This window comes from Belonocnema kinseyi, chromosome 2 (assembly GCF_010883055.1).
Source record: "Belonocnema kinseyi isolate 2016_QV_RU_SX_M_011 chromosome 2, B_treatae_v1, whole genome shotgun sequence".
Taxonomy (NCBI): Eukaryota; Metazoa; Arthropoda; class Insecta; order Hymenoptera; family Cynipidae; genus Belonocnema; species Belonocnema kinseyi.
The window spans coordinates 46,492,950-46,505,737 of NC_046658.1; positions in this window are offsets into that span (position 1 = coordinate 46,492,950).

Here is a 12,788-nt window from a genome sequence, read left to right on the forward strand (position 1 = left end):
TTTTTTGAATGTAGTCATTTGCACATTTGCGGTTTTTCTTTCGCTTCAATTAAAGTAGTGTAATTTTTATTGAATTTCAATTTAAAAATAATAATTATGTTCTACGGAAGGTTCTTTAAAATCGTAAATGTGAGAACGAAAACTGGATAAAGGCCATCTGACGTTGGTTCCTTAATAACTAAGCAAGAAAAAACAGATTGAGGGGCCAACTACAAATGATCTGTACAGAGTTCTCACTCTAATCCCTTAAATTTTTTTTCTCACATTCCGCTGAAAACTATATTATCAATTAATAATAGTCCAATAGTTTTTATTTAGTCATTATTTGAATTAAATAATTTTTAAAGTAATTTTTAATAAAAACGTAACGAATAGAATGGTTCCGAATAGAATGAGCTTTTGTAAATTTAAATTTAAAAAAATCAATGGGCCAATTTTTTCAGTTTCGTAAACAGAGTTAAAGCAAGTTGTTTTTATTGTAAAATTATATATTATTTATGAAGTAGAGATATCAATTGACATTAGTAGTCTTGAGCGCGCCGCGGCGTGCGCCTATTTATCTTTTTCTGAAAAGAATAAATGAAAATCCTATCTTTTCTATGTTATACATATTCAATGAATGTTACAAAATATTAGTATAAAATAACAGAAGACACCAAGGGATGAGTCGGTATCTGAAACTGTAATTAATCTTTTATAATAGGCTTTCAACGAATTTTATATTTTTAGGTAGAAAATGAAATTAAACTATTTTATTCCAAATAAGCTTTTTTATATTAAAAATTAATGTACACCTAATATTGATGAATAGCATTCATTACGATTTTGTTCTTGATAGTCATTGATTATAATCAAGGACCTTATAGGTAGAAAAACACATGTAATAAGCTTGTTGCAACTTCGTAAACTCTTACCTGAATATCTTGGGTAAGTCTCCCCAATATTAGTTCATGCGTTCAATGTTATAACATTTTTAGTAATAACTGTTTCATTATTTCGATTCATACAAAATCATGACACTACTTTGTAAGTAATAACGCGATATATGATTACTGTACGAATTTTGATTACAAGAGTAGATAAATCCTTAAAAAGTTGGAAAAAAATTAGATTATTGAACGCAAATTTCTCCCAATTGTCGAATATTAAACTAATAATTATTATATTTCAAATAAAATTGTAATTAATCAAATTTTGTATTAAAAATAACACTTTCAACATATAAATATTTGAAAAATTATCAAGTGGGGTGAAGGTATTGTGAAAAATGGGGTTTGTGATGGTAGATGGAGGGTAAAGGTGTTATAACTGTTTTACAGAAAAATAGTAATTGACTGAAACATTTAAGAATTGGGACAGATTTAAAAATTTTTTAACCTACAATTCTTTTTTTGCTGAAAATTCGTCTTTCTAGTTGAAAATTTCATAATTTTAGTTAAAAATTCATCTCTTTGTTAAAAAACTTACTATTTTTTTGAAAATTCTTTTTTTTCGGAAATAAATTAATTTTCTGTGTGAAAAACTAACTTTCCTACTTTTGATTTAAATTCGAATCTCTCATAGAAAATTAATCTTTATGATTTAAAATTCGTTTCCTTATTTTCAAAATGCATCTCTTGGCAGCATCTGCATTCGTTGAAATATGAAATATTACATTTTCTATCGAAAATTCATATTTGCAGATTAAAAATTCAACTACTTTGTTGAAAATTTACATACTGGTTCGAAAATTCAACTCTGGTTAAAAATTTAAACATTTTGTTGAAAATCTTTTCTTTTTGTTTTAAGATGTCCACCATTATGTTTTCATTAAGATTTTTTTTAATGCGACTCTATTTGGTTAAAGATTAATCTTTTTTGTTTGAACATTTGGCCATTCAGTTTAAGATTCTTACGTGTAGGCTGAAAATTCAACTATTTGGTTAAAATTTAAACGATTCGGTTGTAAATGCAAATATTTCATTATAAAGCCAAATTTTTTACAAAACCGTTTACACTGAAAATGAAAAAGTTTAATTTTCAGTTTAAAAAAATTAACGAATTTGCAACAAAATAGTTACTTTTTCATCCAAAAGCATACAAATTTAACAAAATAGTTAAACTTTTAAATAAGTAAATAAATTTTCAACCAAAAACTAAAAAATAATGAATTTTCAATTGAAAAAATTAATTTGTAAAAGGTCATTCAACCTGAAAACAATTAGAGAAACGTTCAACAAAAAAGATTAATTTTCAATCAAAGAAAGAAAGAATTTTCAACAAAAGAATAAAATTTTCAACTAAAATGATAAATCTTCAACATAAAAAATATCTATTTTTACTCAATTAGTTTAACATTTAACCAAGTAGTCAAATGCAAACAAAAAATACAGATTTTAAACAAAATAATTAGTCCTCAAAAAAGGAGCTTTGACAAAAGAGAATTCACAACTACCAAATTACAGTTGCAGATGTATATATGCATATATGCATATATTATCGAGCGCAAAGATTTAGAACGAACAAAGAAAAAAGAAAAATATCTACAAAATTGTTGAGTTTTCAATCCAAAAAGGCAAGTTTTGAAAAATAAATGAAGTTTCAAATAAACGAGATACATTTTCATTGTGTTCATGTTCAGTAAGAAAATCAAGTTTCTACCCAAATAGATGAGTTTTTAACCGAGAAACAATTTTAGTCAAGACAGAAAAAAAATTCAACTAAGTTGTAATTGGTTCAAAATTCGTCTTTTTTGTACAACATTAATCTAATTCGTTAAAAATTAATCTTTTGAATGTAGAATTTTTTTTATGACGAAAAAATAGTTCTCTTAAAATTTAATCTAAAAACAACATAATTCCCTTCCTGATTGATTCAGCGACTTGAAGTACAGCAACTGCATAATATTAAATAGATTCGATCTCCTTTGAAATAATTTTTATAAAACTGTTTTTTTTGTTGAAAATTATTTTTTTAGCAGAAAATACAACTATGATATCTTTCATAAAAAGTAATTTTTTAAATTAAAGTGTAATCTTTTTTAATTAAAAATCTAACTATTCTTTTAAAAATTTATGGATTTTGTTAAAAATTCGTCTCTTTCAGTAGAAAATTAAACTTCTTGTTTGAAATTTTTTCTTTCTGATTTAGAATTCAACCATTTTTCTGACAATTCTTTTTTTTTAAATTAATTACTATAATGGTAAAATCTACTTATATTACTTTTGGTTAAAAAATGATATTTTTTAGATAAAAACCATATATAATCTATATAATCTAGTATTTTTGGTTGAAAATTGATAATTTAAATTGAAAATTGACCTTTTGTACTTAATAATTAAATTTTTTATTTTTTCTGTTTTGGAAGAAAATTAATCCTTTTGGTTTACAATCGACCTTTTGTCGTTAAAGATTGAACTATTTGGAGACAAATTGATCTGTTTGGATGCAGTATTTAGAAATTCAGAATTTCGTTGAAAAGTCGTCATTTTTTGTAGAAAAATAAACTACTCAATTGAAATTTCATCTTTTTTTCGAGGATTCTATTATTATATGAAAAATTCGTATTTTTATAAGAAATTAATTTATTTAAGAGAAAATTCGATCATATCATTTTTCATAGAAAAATGATATTAAAAAAAATTGATCTTTTTTTGTTAAAAATATAATTTTTTTCAAACCGTCTTTTTAAGCAGGGAAATTAATCTTCGCGGTTGAAAATTCTTCTTCTTCATTGAGGTTTTAGTTACTATTTTTTTGAAAATTCCTTCATAGTTAATCATAAGTTTATTTATGTAAAATAAAATTGGATTATATCATTTTTGGTAGAGAATTTATATTTGAAATTAAAAAATGATCTTTTTTAATTGAAAGTTCAACCATTTGTTTGAAAATGCACATATTTCTATGAAAGTTCGTGTTTTTGGTGGGAAATTAGTATTCTTGGTTGGACATTTATTTTCGTGATTAAGAAAAAAACTATTTAGTTGCACATTCTTTCTTTTTGTTAAAAATTAAATTTTTGATCCAAAAATTTAACTATTCCAGTTTCGGTAAAACATTGAAATTTTGTATTACAAATTGATATTTTTGTGTTGAACAATCCATTATTTGTTTCAAACATCGTCTTTTTTTATATGAAATTAATCTTTTTGGTTGAAAATTCATCTGTTTGTTTAAAACTTCAACCATGTATTATCAAATTCATCTATTTTAATAAATTTCAACTAATTTCTTGAAAATTTAATTGTTTGTTGTTAAATATTAATGCTTTTAACTGAAAAGGAATATTCCTATTTCTGGTTCTATATATATTCATATTTTAAATTTAAAAAATTTCTTTTTTAGTTAGAAAATCCAATATTTGTTTGAAAATTGATCTTTTTGATTGAGGATGCAACTATTTTACTAAAAATTTAACAGCACAATTTTAGGATGAAAAAGTATTTTTATAATTTAAAATAAATTTTTTTAGTTGAAAGTTCATCTTTTTGGTAGAAAATTAATTTTCTTTGTTAAAATCTTATCTTGGTTATTGAGGATTCAACTATTTTCTTGATTTTTGTTTTGTTTATTGAAAATTAATGCCTTTGAAGAAAATTTTCATTATATCATTGTTTGTTGAAAACTAATGGTCTTTTGTAGAAAATTCATTTTATGGATAAAAAATTAATCTGTTTTTTATTATTTTTATCATAGATGTCCAAATTCGATTTTTTATTCTCTTATATGGGAAAAAACGTCTTGCATAATTGACTATAATAAAAATTGTATCGCTGTGAGATTCTGCTAAATAATGTATAGAACCGGTTGGTTTTTAAGTGAATTCTAACTTATTCTAAATACTTTTTATAATATCGTTCTACTACATTGGTATTGTTTTCACATCAATTGTACTTCTTTAAAATAAAATAATGTTTTGAGATTACTGCAAGATTTATCAATGGTTCTTAATAAAATTAAACAAAATTTAAATTTAAAAGTAATTCATTTTCATTTTTTGTTAGTTCACAACTAAGATGTTAGTCAAAAAATACTGCTTCCAATTGTAAAACTGCGTACCTACAAGATATTGTATACTTTTCACAGATTTAATAAAATTCTCTGATGTAGGCCACCATTGTGCGCTGAAACGTTCGAAACAACTTAATTAGTTTTAATTCATCTGACTCTAAAACCAACAAATTACATCAACAATTTCTTCAAAATTCTGTTATTTATTAAAAAAAATTTCTGTAATAGAAAATTAATCTTTGTGATTTAAAATTCATCTTTTTTGTTGAATCTTCTACTGCATTATACTATTTTTGTTCCTACTTCCTTGAAAATTCATCTTTTTAATAGAGAATTCAACTATTTTGTTGGATGTTCCTTTGCAGTTCGTCAAAAATGAATTATGTAAGATAAAATTGGATTATACCATTTTTGGTAGAGAATTCATATTTGAAGTTAAAAATTGATCTTTTCTAGTTGAAAATTCAACCATATGTTTGAAAATGCACATATTTCGATGAAAATTCGTTATTTTGGTATAGGAAATTAGTCTTCTTGTTTGAAAATTCATCTTTGTGATTAAGAACAAAACTGTTCAGTTGCACATTTCGTTTTTTTTTTGTTAAAAATTAAATTCTCCAACTGAAAATTGAACTATCCCACTTTTGATGGAACACTGAAATTTGGAATTATAAATGGATATTTTTGGGTTGAAAATTCAAATATTTGTTTCAAACTTCTTCTTTTTTATATAAAATTAATCTTCTTGGTTGATAGTTCATCTGTTTGCTTGACAGTTCAACTATGTATTATCGAAAGCATCTATTTTAATAAAATTTCAATTAATTTCTTGAAATTTCATTGTTTGTTGTTCAATATTAATTATTTCTACTGAAAAGGAATTATCCTATTTCTGGTTTTATGTATTAATATTTTTAATTAAAAATTTATCTTTTTTAGTTGAAAACTCCACTATTTGCTTAAAAACTAATCCTTTTGATCAGGGTTCAACTATTTGGTCAAAAATTGATTAAACATTCAACTGCACAATTTCAGGATGATAAATTATAATTTTAATTAAAAATTAATTTTTTCATTTGAAAATTCGTTTTTTTGGTAGAAAATTTTTGTTTGTTGGTTAAAATCTCATCTTGATTATTGAGGATTGAACTATTTCTTTTTTCTGTTAAAAATTAATGTATTTAAGGAAAATTTTAATTATATCATTGGTGGTTGATAACTAATAGTTTTTTTGTAGAGAATCAATGTTATGGGTAAAAAATGAATCTGCTTTTTATTATTCTTAGCATAGATGTCCAATTCGATTTTTTGTCTTAGATCGGAAAAAAATGCCTTGCATAATTTACTATAAAACAATTTTAATCGCTGAGAGATTCTGCTAAATAATGTGTAGAACTTGCCTGATTTTAAGTAAATTCTATTTTATTTTAAATACTTTTTATAATATTGTTCTTGCATTGAAAATTAATTTAGTTTAAAATTATATTATTTGTTTAAAAAAAAAATTTTAATAGAAAATTAATCTTTCTGTTTGAAAATTCATCTTTTTGTTAAAACTTTTATTATTTGGTGTGAAGTTCATCTGTTTTAATTAAAATTTTAAATAATCTGTAAAAAATTTCATTTTTTTGATTGAATATTAACTTTTACAATCTAAAAACAGAATTTTTCTATTTTTGTTTATAATTTGATCCTTTTTTTAAAACTTCGTCTTTTTAGTTAAAAATTATTTTATGGGTGAAAAATTAATCTGTTTTTTATTATTCTTATCATAGATGTCCAAATTCCATGTTTTCGTCTTATATCAGAAAAAACGTCTCGCATAATTTATTATAAAAAATGTTAATCGATGAGAGATTCTGCTATATAATGTGTAGAACCTGCCTGATTTTAAGTGAATTCTATTTTATTTTAGATGATTTATATATTATTGTACTTAGATCAAAAATTAATTTAGTAGAAAATTCTATTATTCGTGAGAAAAGATTTTTTAAAATAGAAAATTAATCTTTGTGATTAACATTTTTTTTCATTAAAATTCTCCAATTTTGTATAATTTTTTTCTCTGTTGGCGTTGTATATCAGAAAGCAGTCATTTTGAACCACAAACATTAGGTTTAATAGAGGAATTACAATCTGAAACAGATTTTCATGTTATTTTAACAATTATGATCTAAAATTGTTATTGTTAATAAAATATCATTATATTTAGAAGAATATTCACAATACTTAAGCAATAATAGAGAAGGTTAGCGCTTTGCACTAGATATTTTCTACTATTTTTAAGTTTTAATTTAAAAATTGCGTCACAGAAAGTAAATAATAATCATGCGTCTGTTTTCTTTCTAGTCAATGTATATTTTCAATATACAGATTCTATTACCCAGGTGAAAATATAGGTGTTCTGCCGGAGTTTACCGTCGGCACAGTACTGGGGTAATTTTGTCAGGATTGGCTAAAGGTTGGCTATACAGCCGCGGCAGTACTATGCCCGGTATCAAAATATAGGTTCATAAATATTGCTAAGTGGTTTTAAAATGACCAGAGACTATAGATTTAACTGCCGTGAAAACATTTTTTTACATTTGGGTAGGAATTGAGAAACTTCTAAGTGAAGTAAAATAATAATGATTGGTTTATCGAATTTTTGTATCGATCATCGATTTTGTTGAGCTTGACCTAAGAACAAGTTTTTCTCACCTAATTCGTAATCCGTATGCTAGAGGAATGCTTAGGACTCTCGGCTAATAATGCATTTAGAAAATTTTCTTCTCGCAAGCTAATTCTGGAACTCTGGCAGGCTGTATTGGGCTAGCACTGCCTGGTCGTGTATTTCCACCTGGGCACTCAGAAATAAATTTTAGAAGGCAGGAATAAGATGATACTGGATTATAATAATCTTCAGGATAATTTAAATCACGTTTATATGAAATAATAAAGACTATATTTTTTCATTGAATGAAATGTGAGAATGACCTCTCTATAGATTCTATAGGTTCGAAAATTGATTCCGTAAAGTAAAGCATTTACAGATACTATTCAAGTTGATACGTTTTCTGCAAAATGGATTCCAAGTTCCAGTGATAGTGAGGAAAGAGTAACGGTTATCATGAAAGTATGTAAATTGTTGGATTACGCAGCAGTGCAAATTGGAACTCGAGAAAACGAGCCGGTTTCACCATCCAGGAATATCATCGGGCTTGTTCTACTTGGGGGTCGAATCTGGTAAAATGGAATGAAGGAGGGAAAGTAGGGACCGCCTCATCAGTTATAGGTGCCATATACCACCCCAGATACACTGCGTACCACGAGGATCGTCCTCTGGGACACATTATGCACACGAGCTAAACGGCGGTTCGGATTGGCTGACTGGAACTTTGTCTTTTTCCCAGTAGATATCTTGGATATTTTTTCATTTTTGTATTTTAAAGGCACCTTTATTAGATTTGTTATCTTCTGTACAAAATGTGTCAGTAACAATGACAAATCTATTGGAAAAAAGATGGGAGTTTATGTCCCATATAATTGTTCAAATTCGTACTCTGCTTTTTTATTCTCATCTATTTTACTTTGACCCAAAGATTCCTATTTTATTTTCAGTGAGGATAAAGGTTCTATTGTTTTTCATGTTGATATTCGATTTTATTATTTTCTATTCTGTGCGATATATTTGTGGTTTGATTCCCAATGGAGTGAAGATGGAGTAGGATCTTTTTTCAAGAAATAATTTTAATTTAAAAATATTATTTTCCATCTAGTCTTATTAAGACGTTAAGCATTTTTCTGTTATTGAAGATTCTTAACTTGATCGATATTGTGTAGATTTTCTGCCTTCATGGTTTGGAGGGTTGATCTACTGTCGGTAAGGTACAATCTCTGATGATATAGCAGATAAATTAAGTGAATGTTTACGTTCTCGGATGGCGGATATAAACGCGGTTCCAGTGTACTAATTATTAACAGTAAAGGGTAAAACATCAGTTGAAGATTTAAAGTGCACGAATTATTCAGAATAATAAATCTGTAAGTAAATATCAACAATAATTATAATGATTATAAATTTAGATACTAGTAATATGTCGTTGAAAATTTATTCAATAATTATAAAATAGAGACCTAAGAAAAATGTTATAATATCGTTAATTTGGTAGCATAGTGGTGCAAATATAGTCATGAAAATACTCACAAAATAAACGATGGGGCCTCTATTACAAATTATGCATTATTAACATTTATTTATGAACAAAACATAAAAATATATTAATAAATCATTAATATATATTGTTTCTGAATATAGGTCATCTAATTTATTACTGTGAAAATACTTTGTTCGTACAATGACATTTGCATTGGTACTCTTAAGTAATTAAAATTAAACTAAATTGAATAATTGCAATGAATGACCTAATCGATGAAAAGAATTCCTGAAAATAAAATCAAGAATCCAACGACCAAACCTGGACAACCAACACAAAAATATTTCCATTGGAATCTGAAAAAAAGGAAACTCCTTTCCCCCTCCTTTCCCCCAATAAAAGAAAAAAAGAAGAAAAGAAAATTATTCATCTTTACTTTGGAAGAAAATAAAAAGGAGGAAAGAAAAATGAGAAGGCAACCAACCAAATCCCCTTCCTTCTCTTTTTTACTTCTTTCGTCCTCTTTATTCCCAACATTATCAAATCCCAATAAAAATCATTTAAAAAAAATATGTAATAATCACCAACGTTTCGGCACTCATACAGCACCCTTACAAAGGGAAAAAATAAATATAATATAAAATAAAATAAAAAAAATAAATAAAAATGTAAAAAAATAAAATGAAATAAAATGGAAATAAAAATAAAATAAAATAAAAATAAAATTTGTTGCCAGCAGGAACAGCTTTTTAAAGTCGTAAAGATTTTATAAAAATACATCTACGTCATTAATATCCGCTCGTTCCTAAACACGCTAACTTTAGAAATAATGAACAAATCATATCGAGCTTTAACACACCATTTTTGGGTCGAAATGTTTCTACCCAATCACGAATAATATTTTTTTTACGCCAAACGATGACAGATACTTAAAACAATTTTAAGAGAAGAATTAAAACTTTCCAAATATCTACAATTGTTACCTCAAATATTTTTGACAGAGCTCGTCTTTTTGGTGTCACTCATCGAAAATTTGTAAGTTGAAATTCTAATTTTAAATCAAAAATTCAAATTTTCAGCTAAACGATGCAAAATATGGGAAAATGGTCAACGGGACATTAAGAGCTTTTAAGAATGCTTATCAAATTTCTTATAACCATTCTTTATAGGACTTGTCATTTGAGATTCATTGATCGAAAATGCTGTGAAGAAAATAGAAAATTAATTTTTGAAGCCAACCCACGTGAGATATGGAGGAAGTTTCAGATATGAATTTCAGGTTTTAAAAAGTCTTACAACATGTTTTAAATCTTTTTTTGATAAGATTGTCATTTACTATTATTTTTATCAAACTTTTCCGGAGTTGCACCTGGTTTTTCATCATAGCCACGGATTAAGTCAAGTGACTAATGAGATGAGGATGTAATAAGTTGATTTTATACGAAATAAGAAGCGTAAATTCTTTTGAGATGATGCTGTAGTTAAAGAATCAGGAGGGTGGTGTAATTCGGAGTTAGTCTTTCAACGCTGTTATAATAAACAGCAACCGCGAGTGTTGGAGGGGACAACAGTCACCTCTGGATGCTTTCTCAGAGGGGAAGTATGGAGTAATTTGAGGGAGAGAGTATAGCATTTTAGATTGATCAAGAATTCCCGTTCGATTTATTTAAATAATACAATTGCTCAGCAACACTACTTTGGCCCAGGTTGCTGATCAATCTCTCTAGCAATCCCCCAAATGAAGAGTCTCAGAAAGTCATCATGTGAGGCTCCCCACTCGGATGCAGTAATATTCAAAGTCATTTCTTCCAGGCGCCATTCAGTCAATGATACTCTTTTTATGAACTATTTGTCATTACACTAATTTGTCCTGGAATACCTCTCAAGCTTCCCTCAAGTCCATGCATTTTTTTATGCAAGGTCTCTTGTTTCTATGGCTTCTTTTGTGACTTCAAATCAGGGTGTCACTTAAACATTGCAACCATTCTTTTCGCGGTCTGCCTCTGGGCACATTGCCATTTACTTAACCTTGAGACACTTGTTAACATTTTGTATGACACATTTCAACTAGTGTTTTCTCTGCACCATATTCTTTGAGGATTATATTATTGATCACTTTGCCCATCCTTATTTTTGTGCACACACGCGCAGGAATTTCATGGTAATTTAATTTCCCATCTATCTTTCCGACACTTATGAATAGGCTTCCAACATGTATGTACTTATCAACTCTTTATAATCTCTTATCATTCAGGACAATGTAGTATATTCTTCTTCATACTTGTGCTCAGTTTGATCAAAATTCCTTGCAAGTCTTCGATTGACTCTACCATTACAACCTGATCGTCTGCGAAAGCTAACCCACTTACCCTTACTGGTATGAAATCCACACCTTCTTTGTCGTAGAGCCCCATTCTTAGACTTTTGTCCATGAATACAATAAATAGTAATGAGGACATGACGCACTCTTGTCTAACACCTTGCATAACATGAAACAAGTCACTTAGTATCGCATTCACCTCTGTAATTGTAGCAATGTTTTTATCTCCCTTTTCTTAGTATATTGGTACGTTAATCGCTTTTTACAGTTATCTAGGTCTTCTCGTATCTCGATACATAAATTTATCAAATCGAACAATCTATAAGGTGTGTACTCGCCACCGTATTGAAGCATTTCAGATTTAATACTGTCTTAATCAACAGCCTTAGCATTTTTTAAGTTCTTAATTATATCCCTGATCTCAATGACAAAAATTTTCTTAATTGGGGTTTCTAATGCAATATCGCAATTGTGTTGTCTTATAGCTGCATCTTACACTAATTCCTGAAAATAATCTCTTAAAGCGTCTGGTATCCCGTCTAACATACAATTTCTACGTTGCCATTTCTCATAATGCAAAACTCTGTACATTTATTTCCCTTAATCAATTTTTGAAACAGTTTTTCTCTTCCTTCGAAGTCGTTTTGAATTTTCTTCTCTTTTTCTGTTTTTATTTCACATTTACTTTGCTTGACTAGTCGTTTAACTTCACCAGGCGTTCTTCTTGGTATTAGTTATTAAAAATATTATGCAAAAAATAGAAAATTCTAAATTTGAAGCAAACGATGCGAAATTTAAAAAAAGGTCCAAAATTTTGTTTTAAAAACTATTTTTCGGCAGGACTTCTCGTTTCTAATGTATTCATCGACACTGATATGTAAAAATTGAAAATTTCAATAGTAAGCAAACAGACGAGAGATACGTAAAATGCCTAAAAAAATACTTGTAAGATTTTTTTCTTATCCATAGAAAATTTTGTATTTTATTACACACATATGCGCGCGCGTATATGTATATTATAATACATCCCAGATACAAGTGTCTGGACTTATATGGATGTATGAAAATTGAAAAAATATTAAAATTTCTTCTCCAAAAATCGGTTGAATTTTTTAAGTTATAATACAATTAGACTGGAAACTCTTGACTGGTGTAGCCTAAATATATTATAACTCAAAAACTTCAACCGATTTTTGGAAAAGAAATTTTCGATTTATTTTTTTATTTTATCATATTCATTGCGAATTGATAAATTTATGTTTCGAGATGGGAGACGTCCCAGACGATTGGAAAGAAGCGATTATCGTACCAATATACAAGAGAAAGGGAGATAAAAGCGA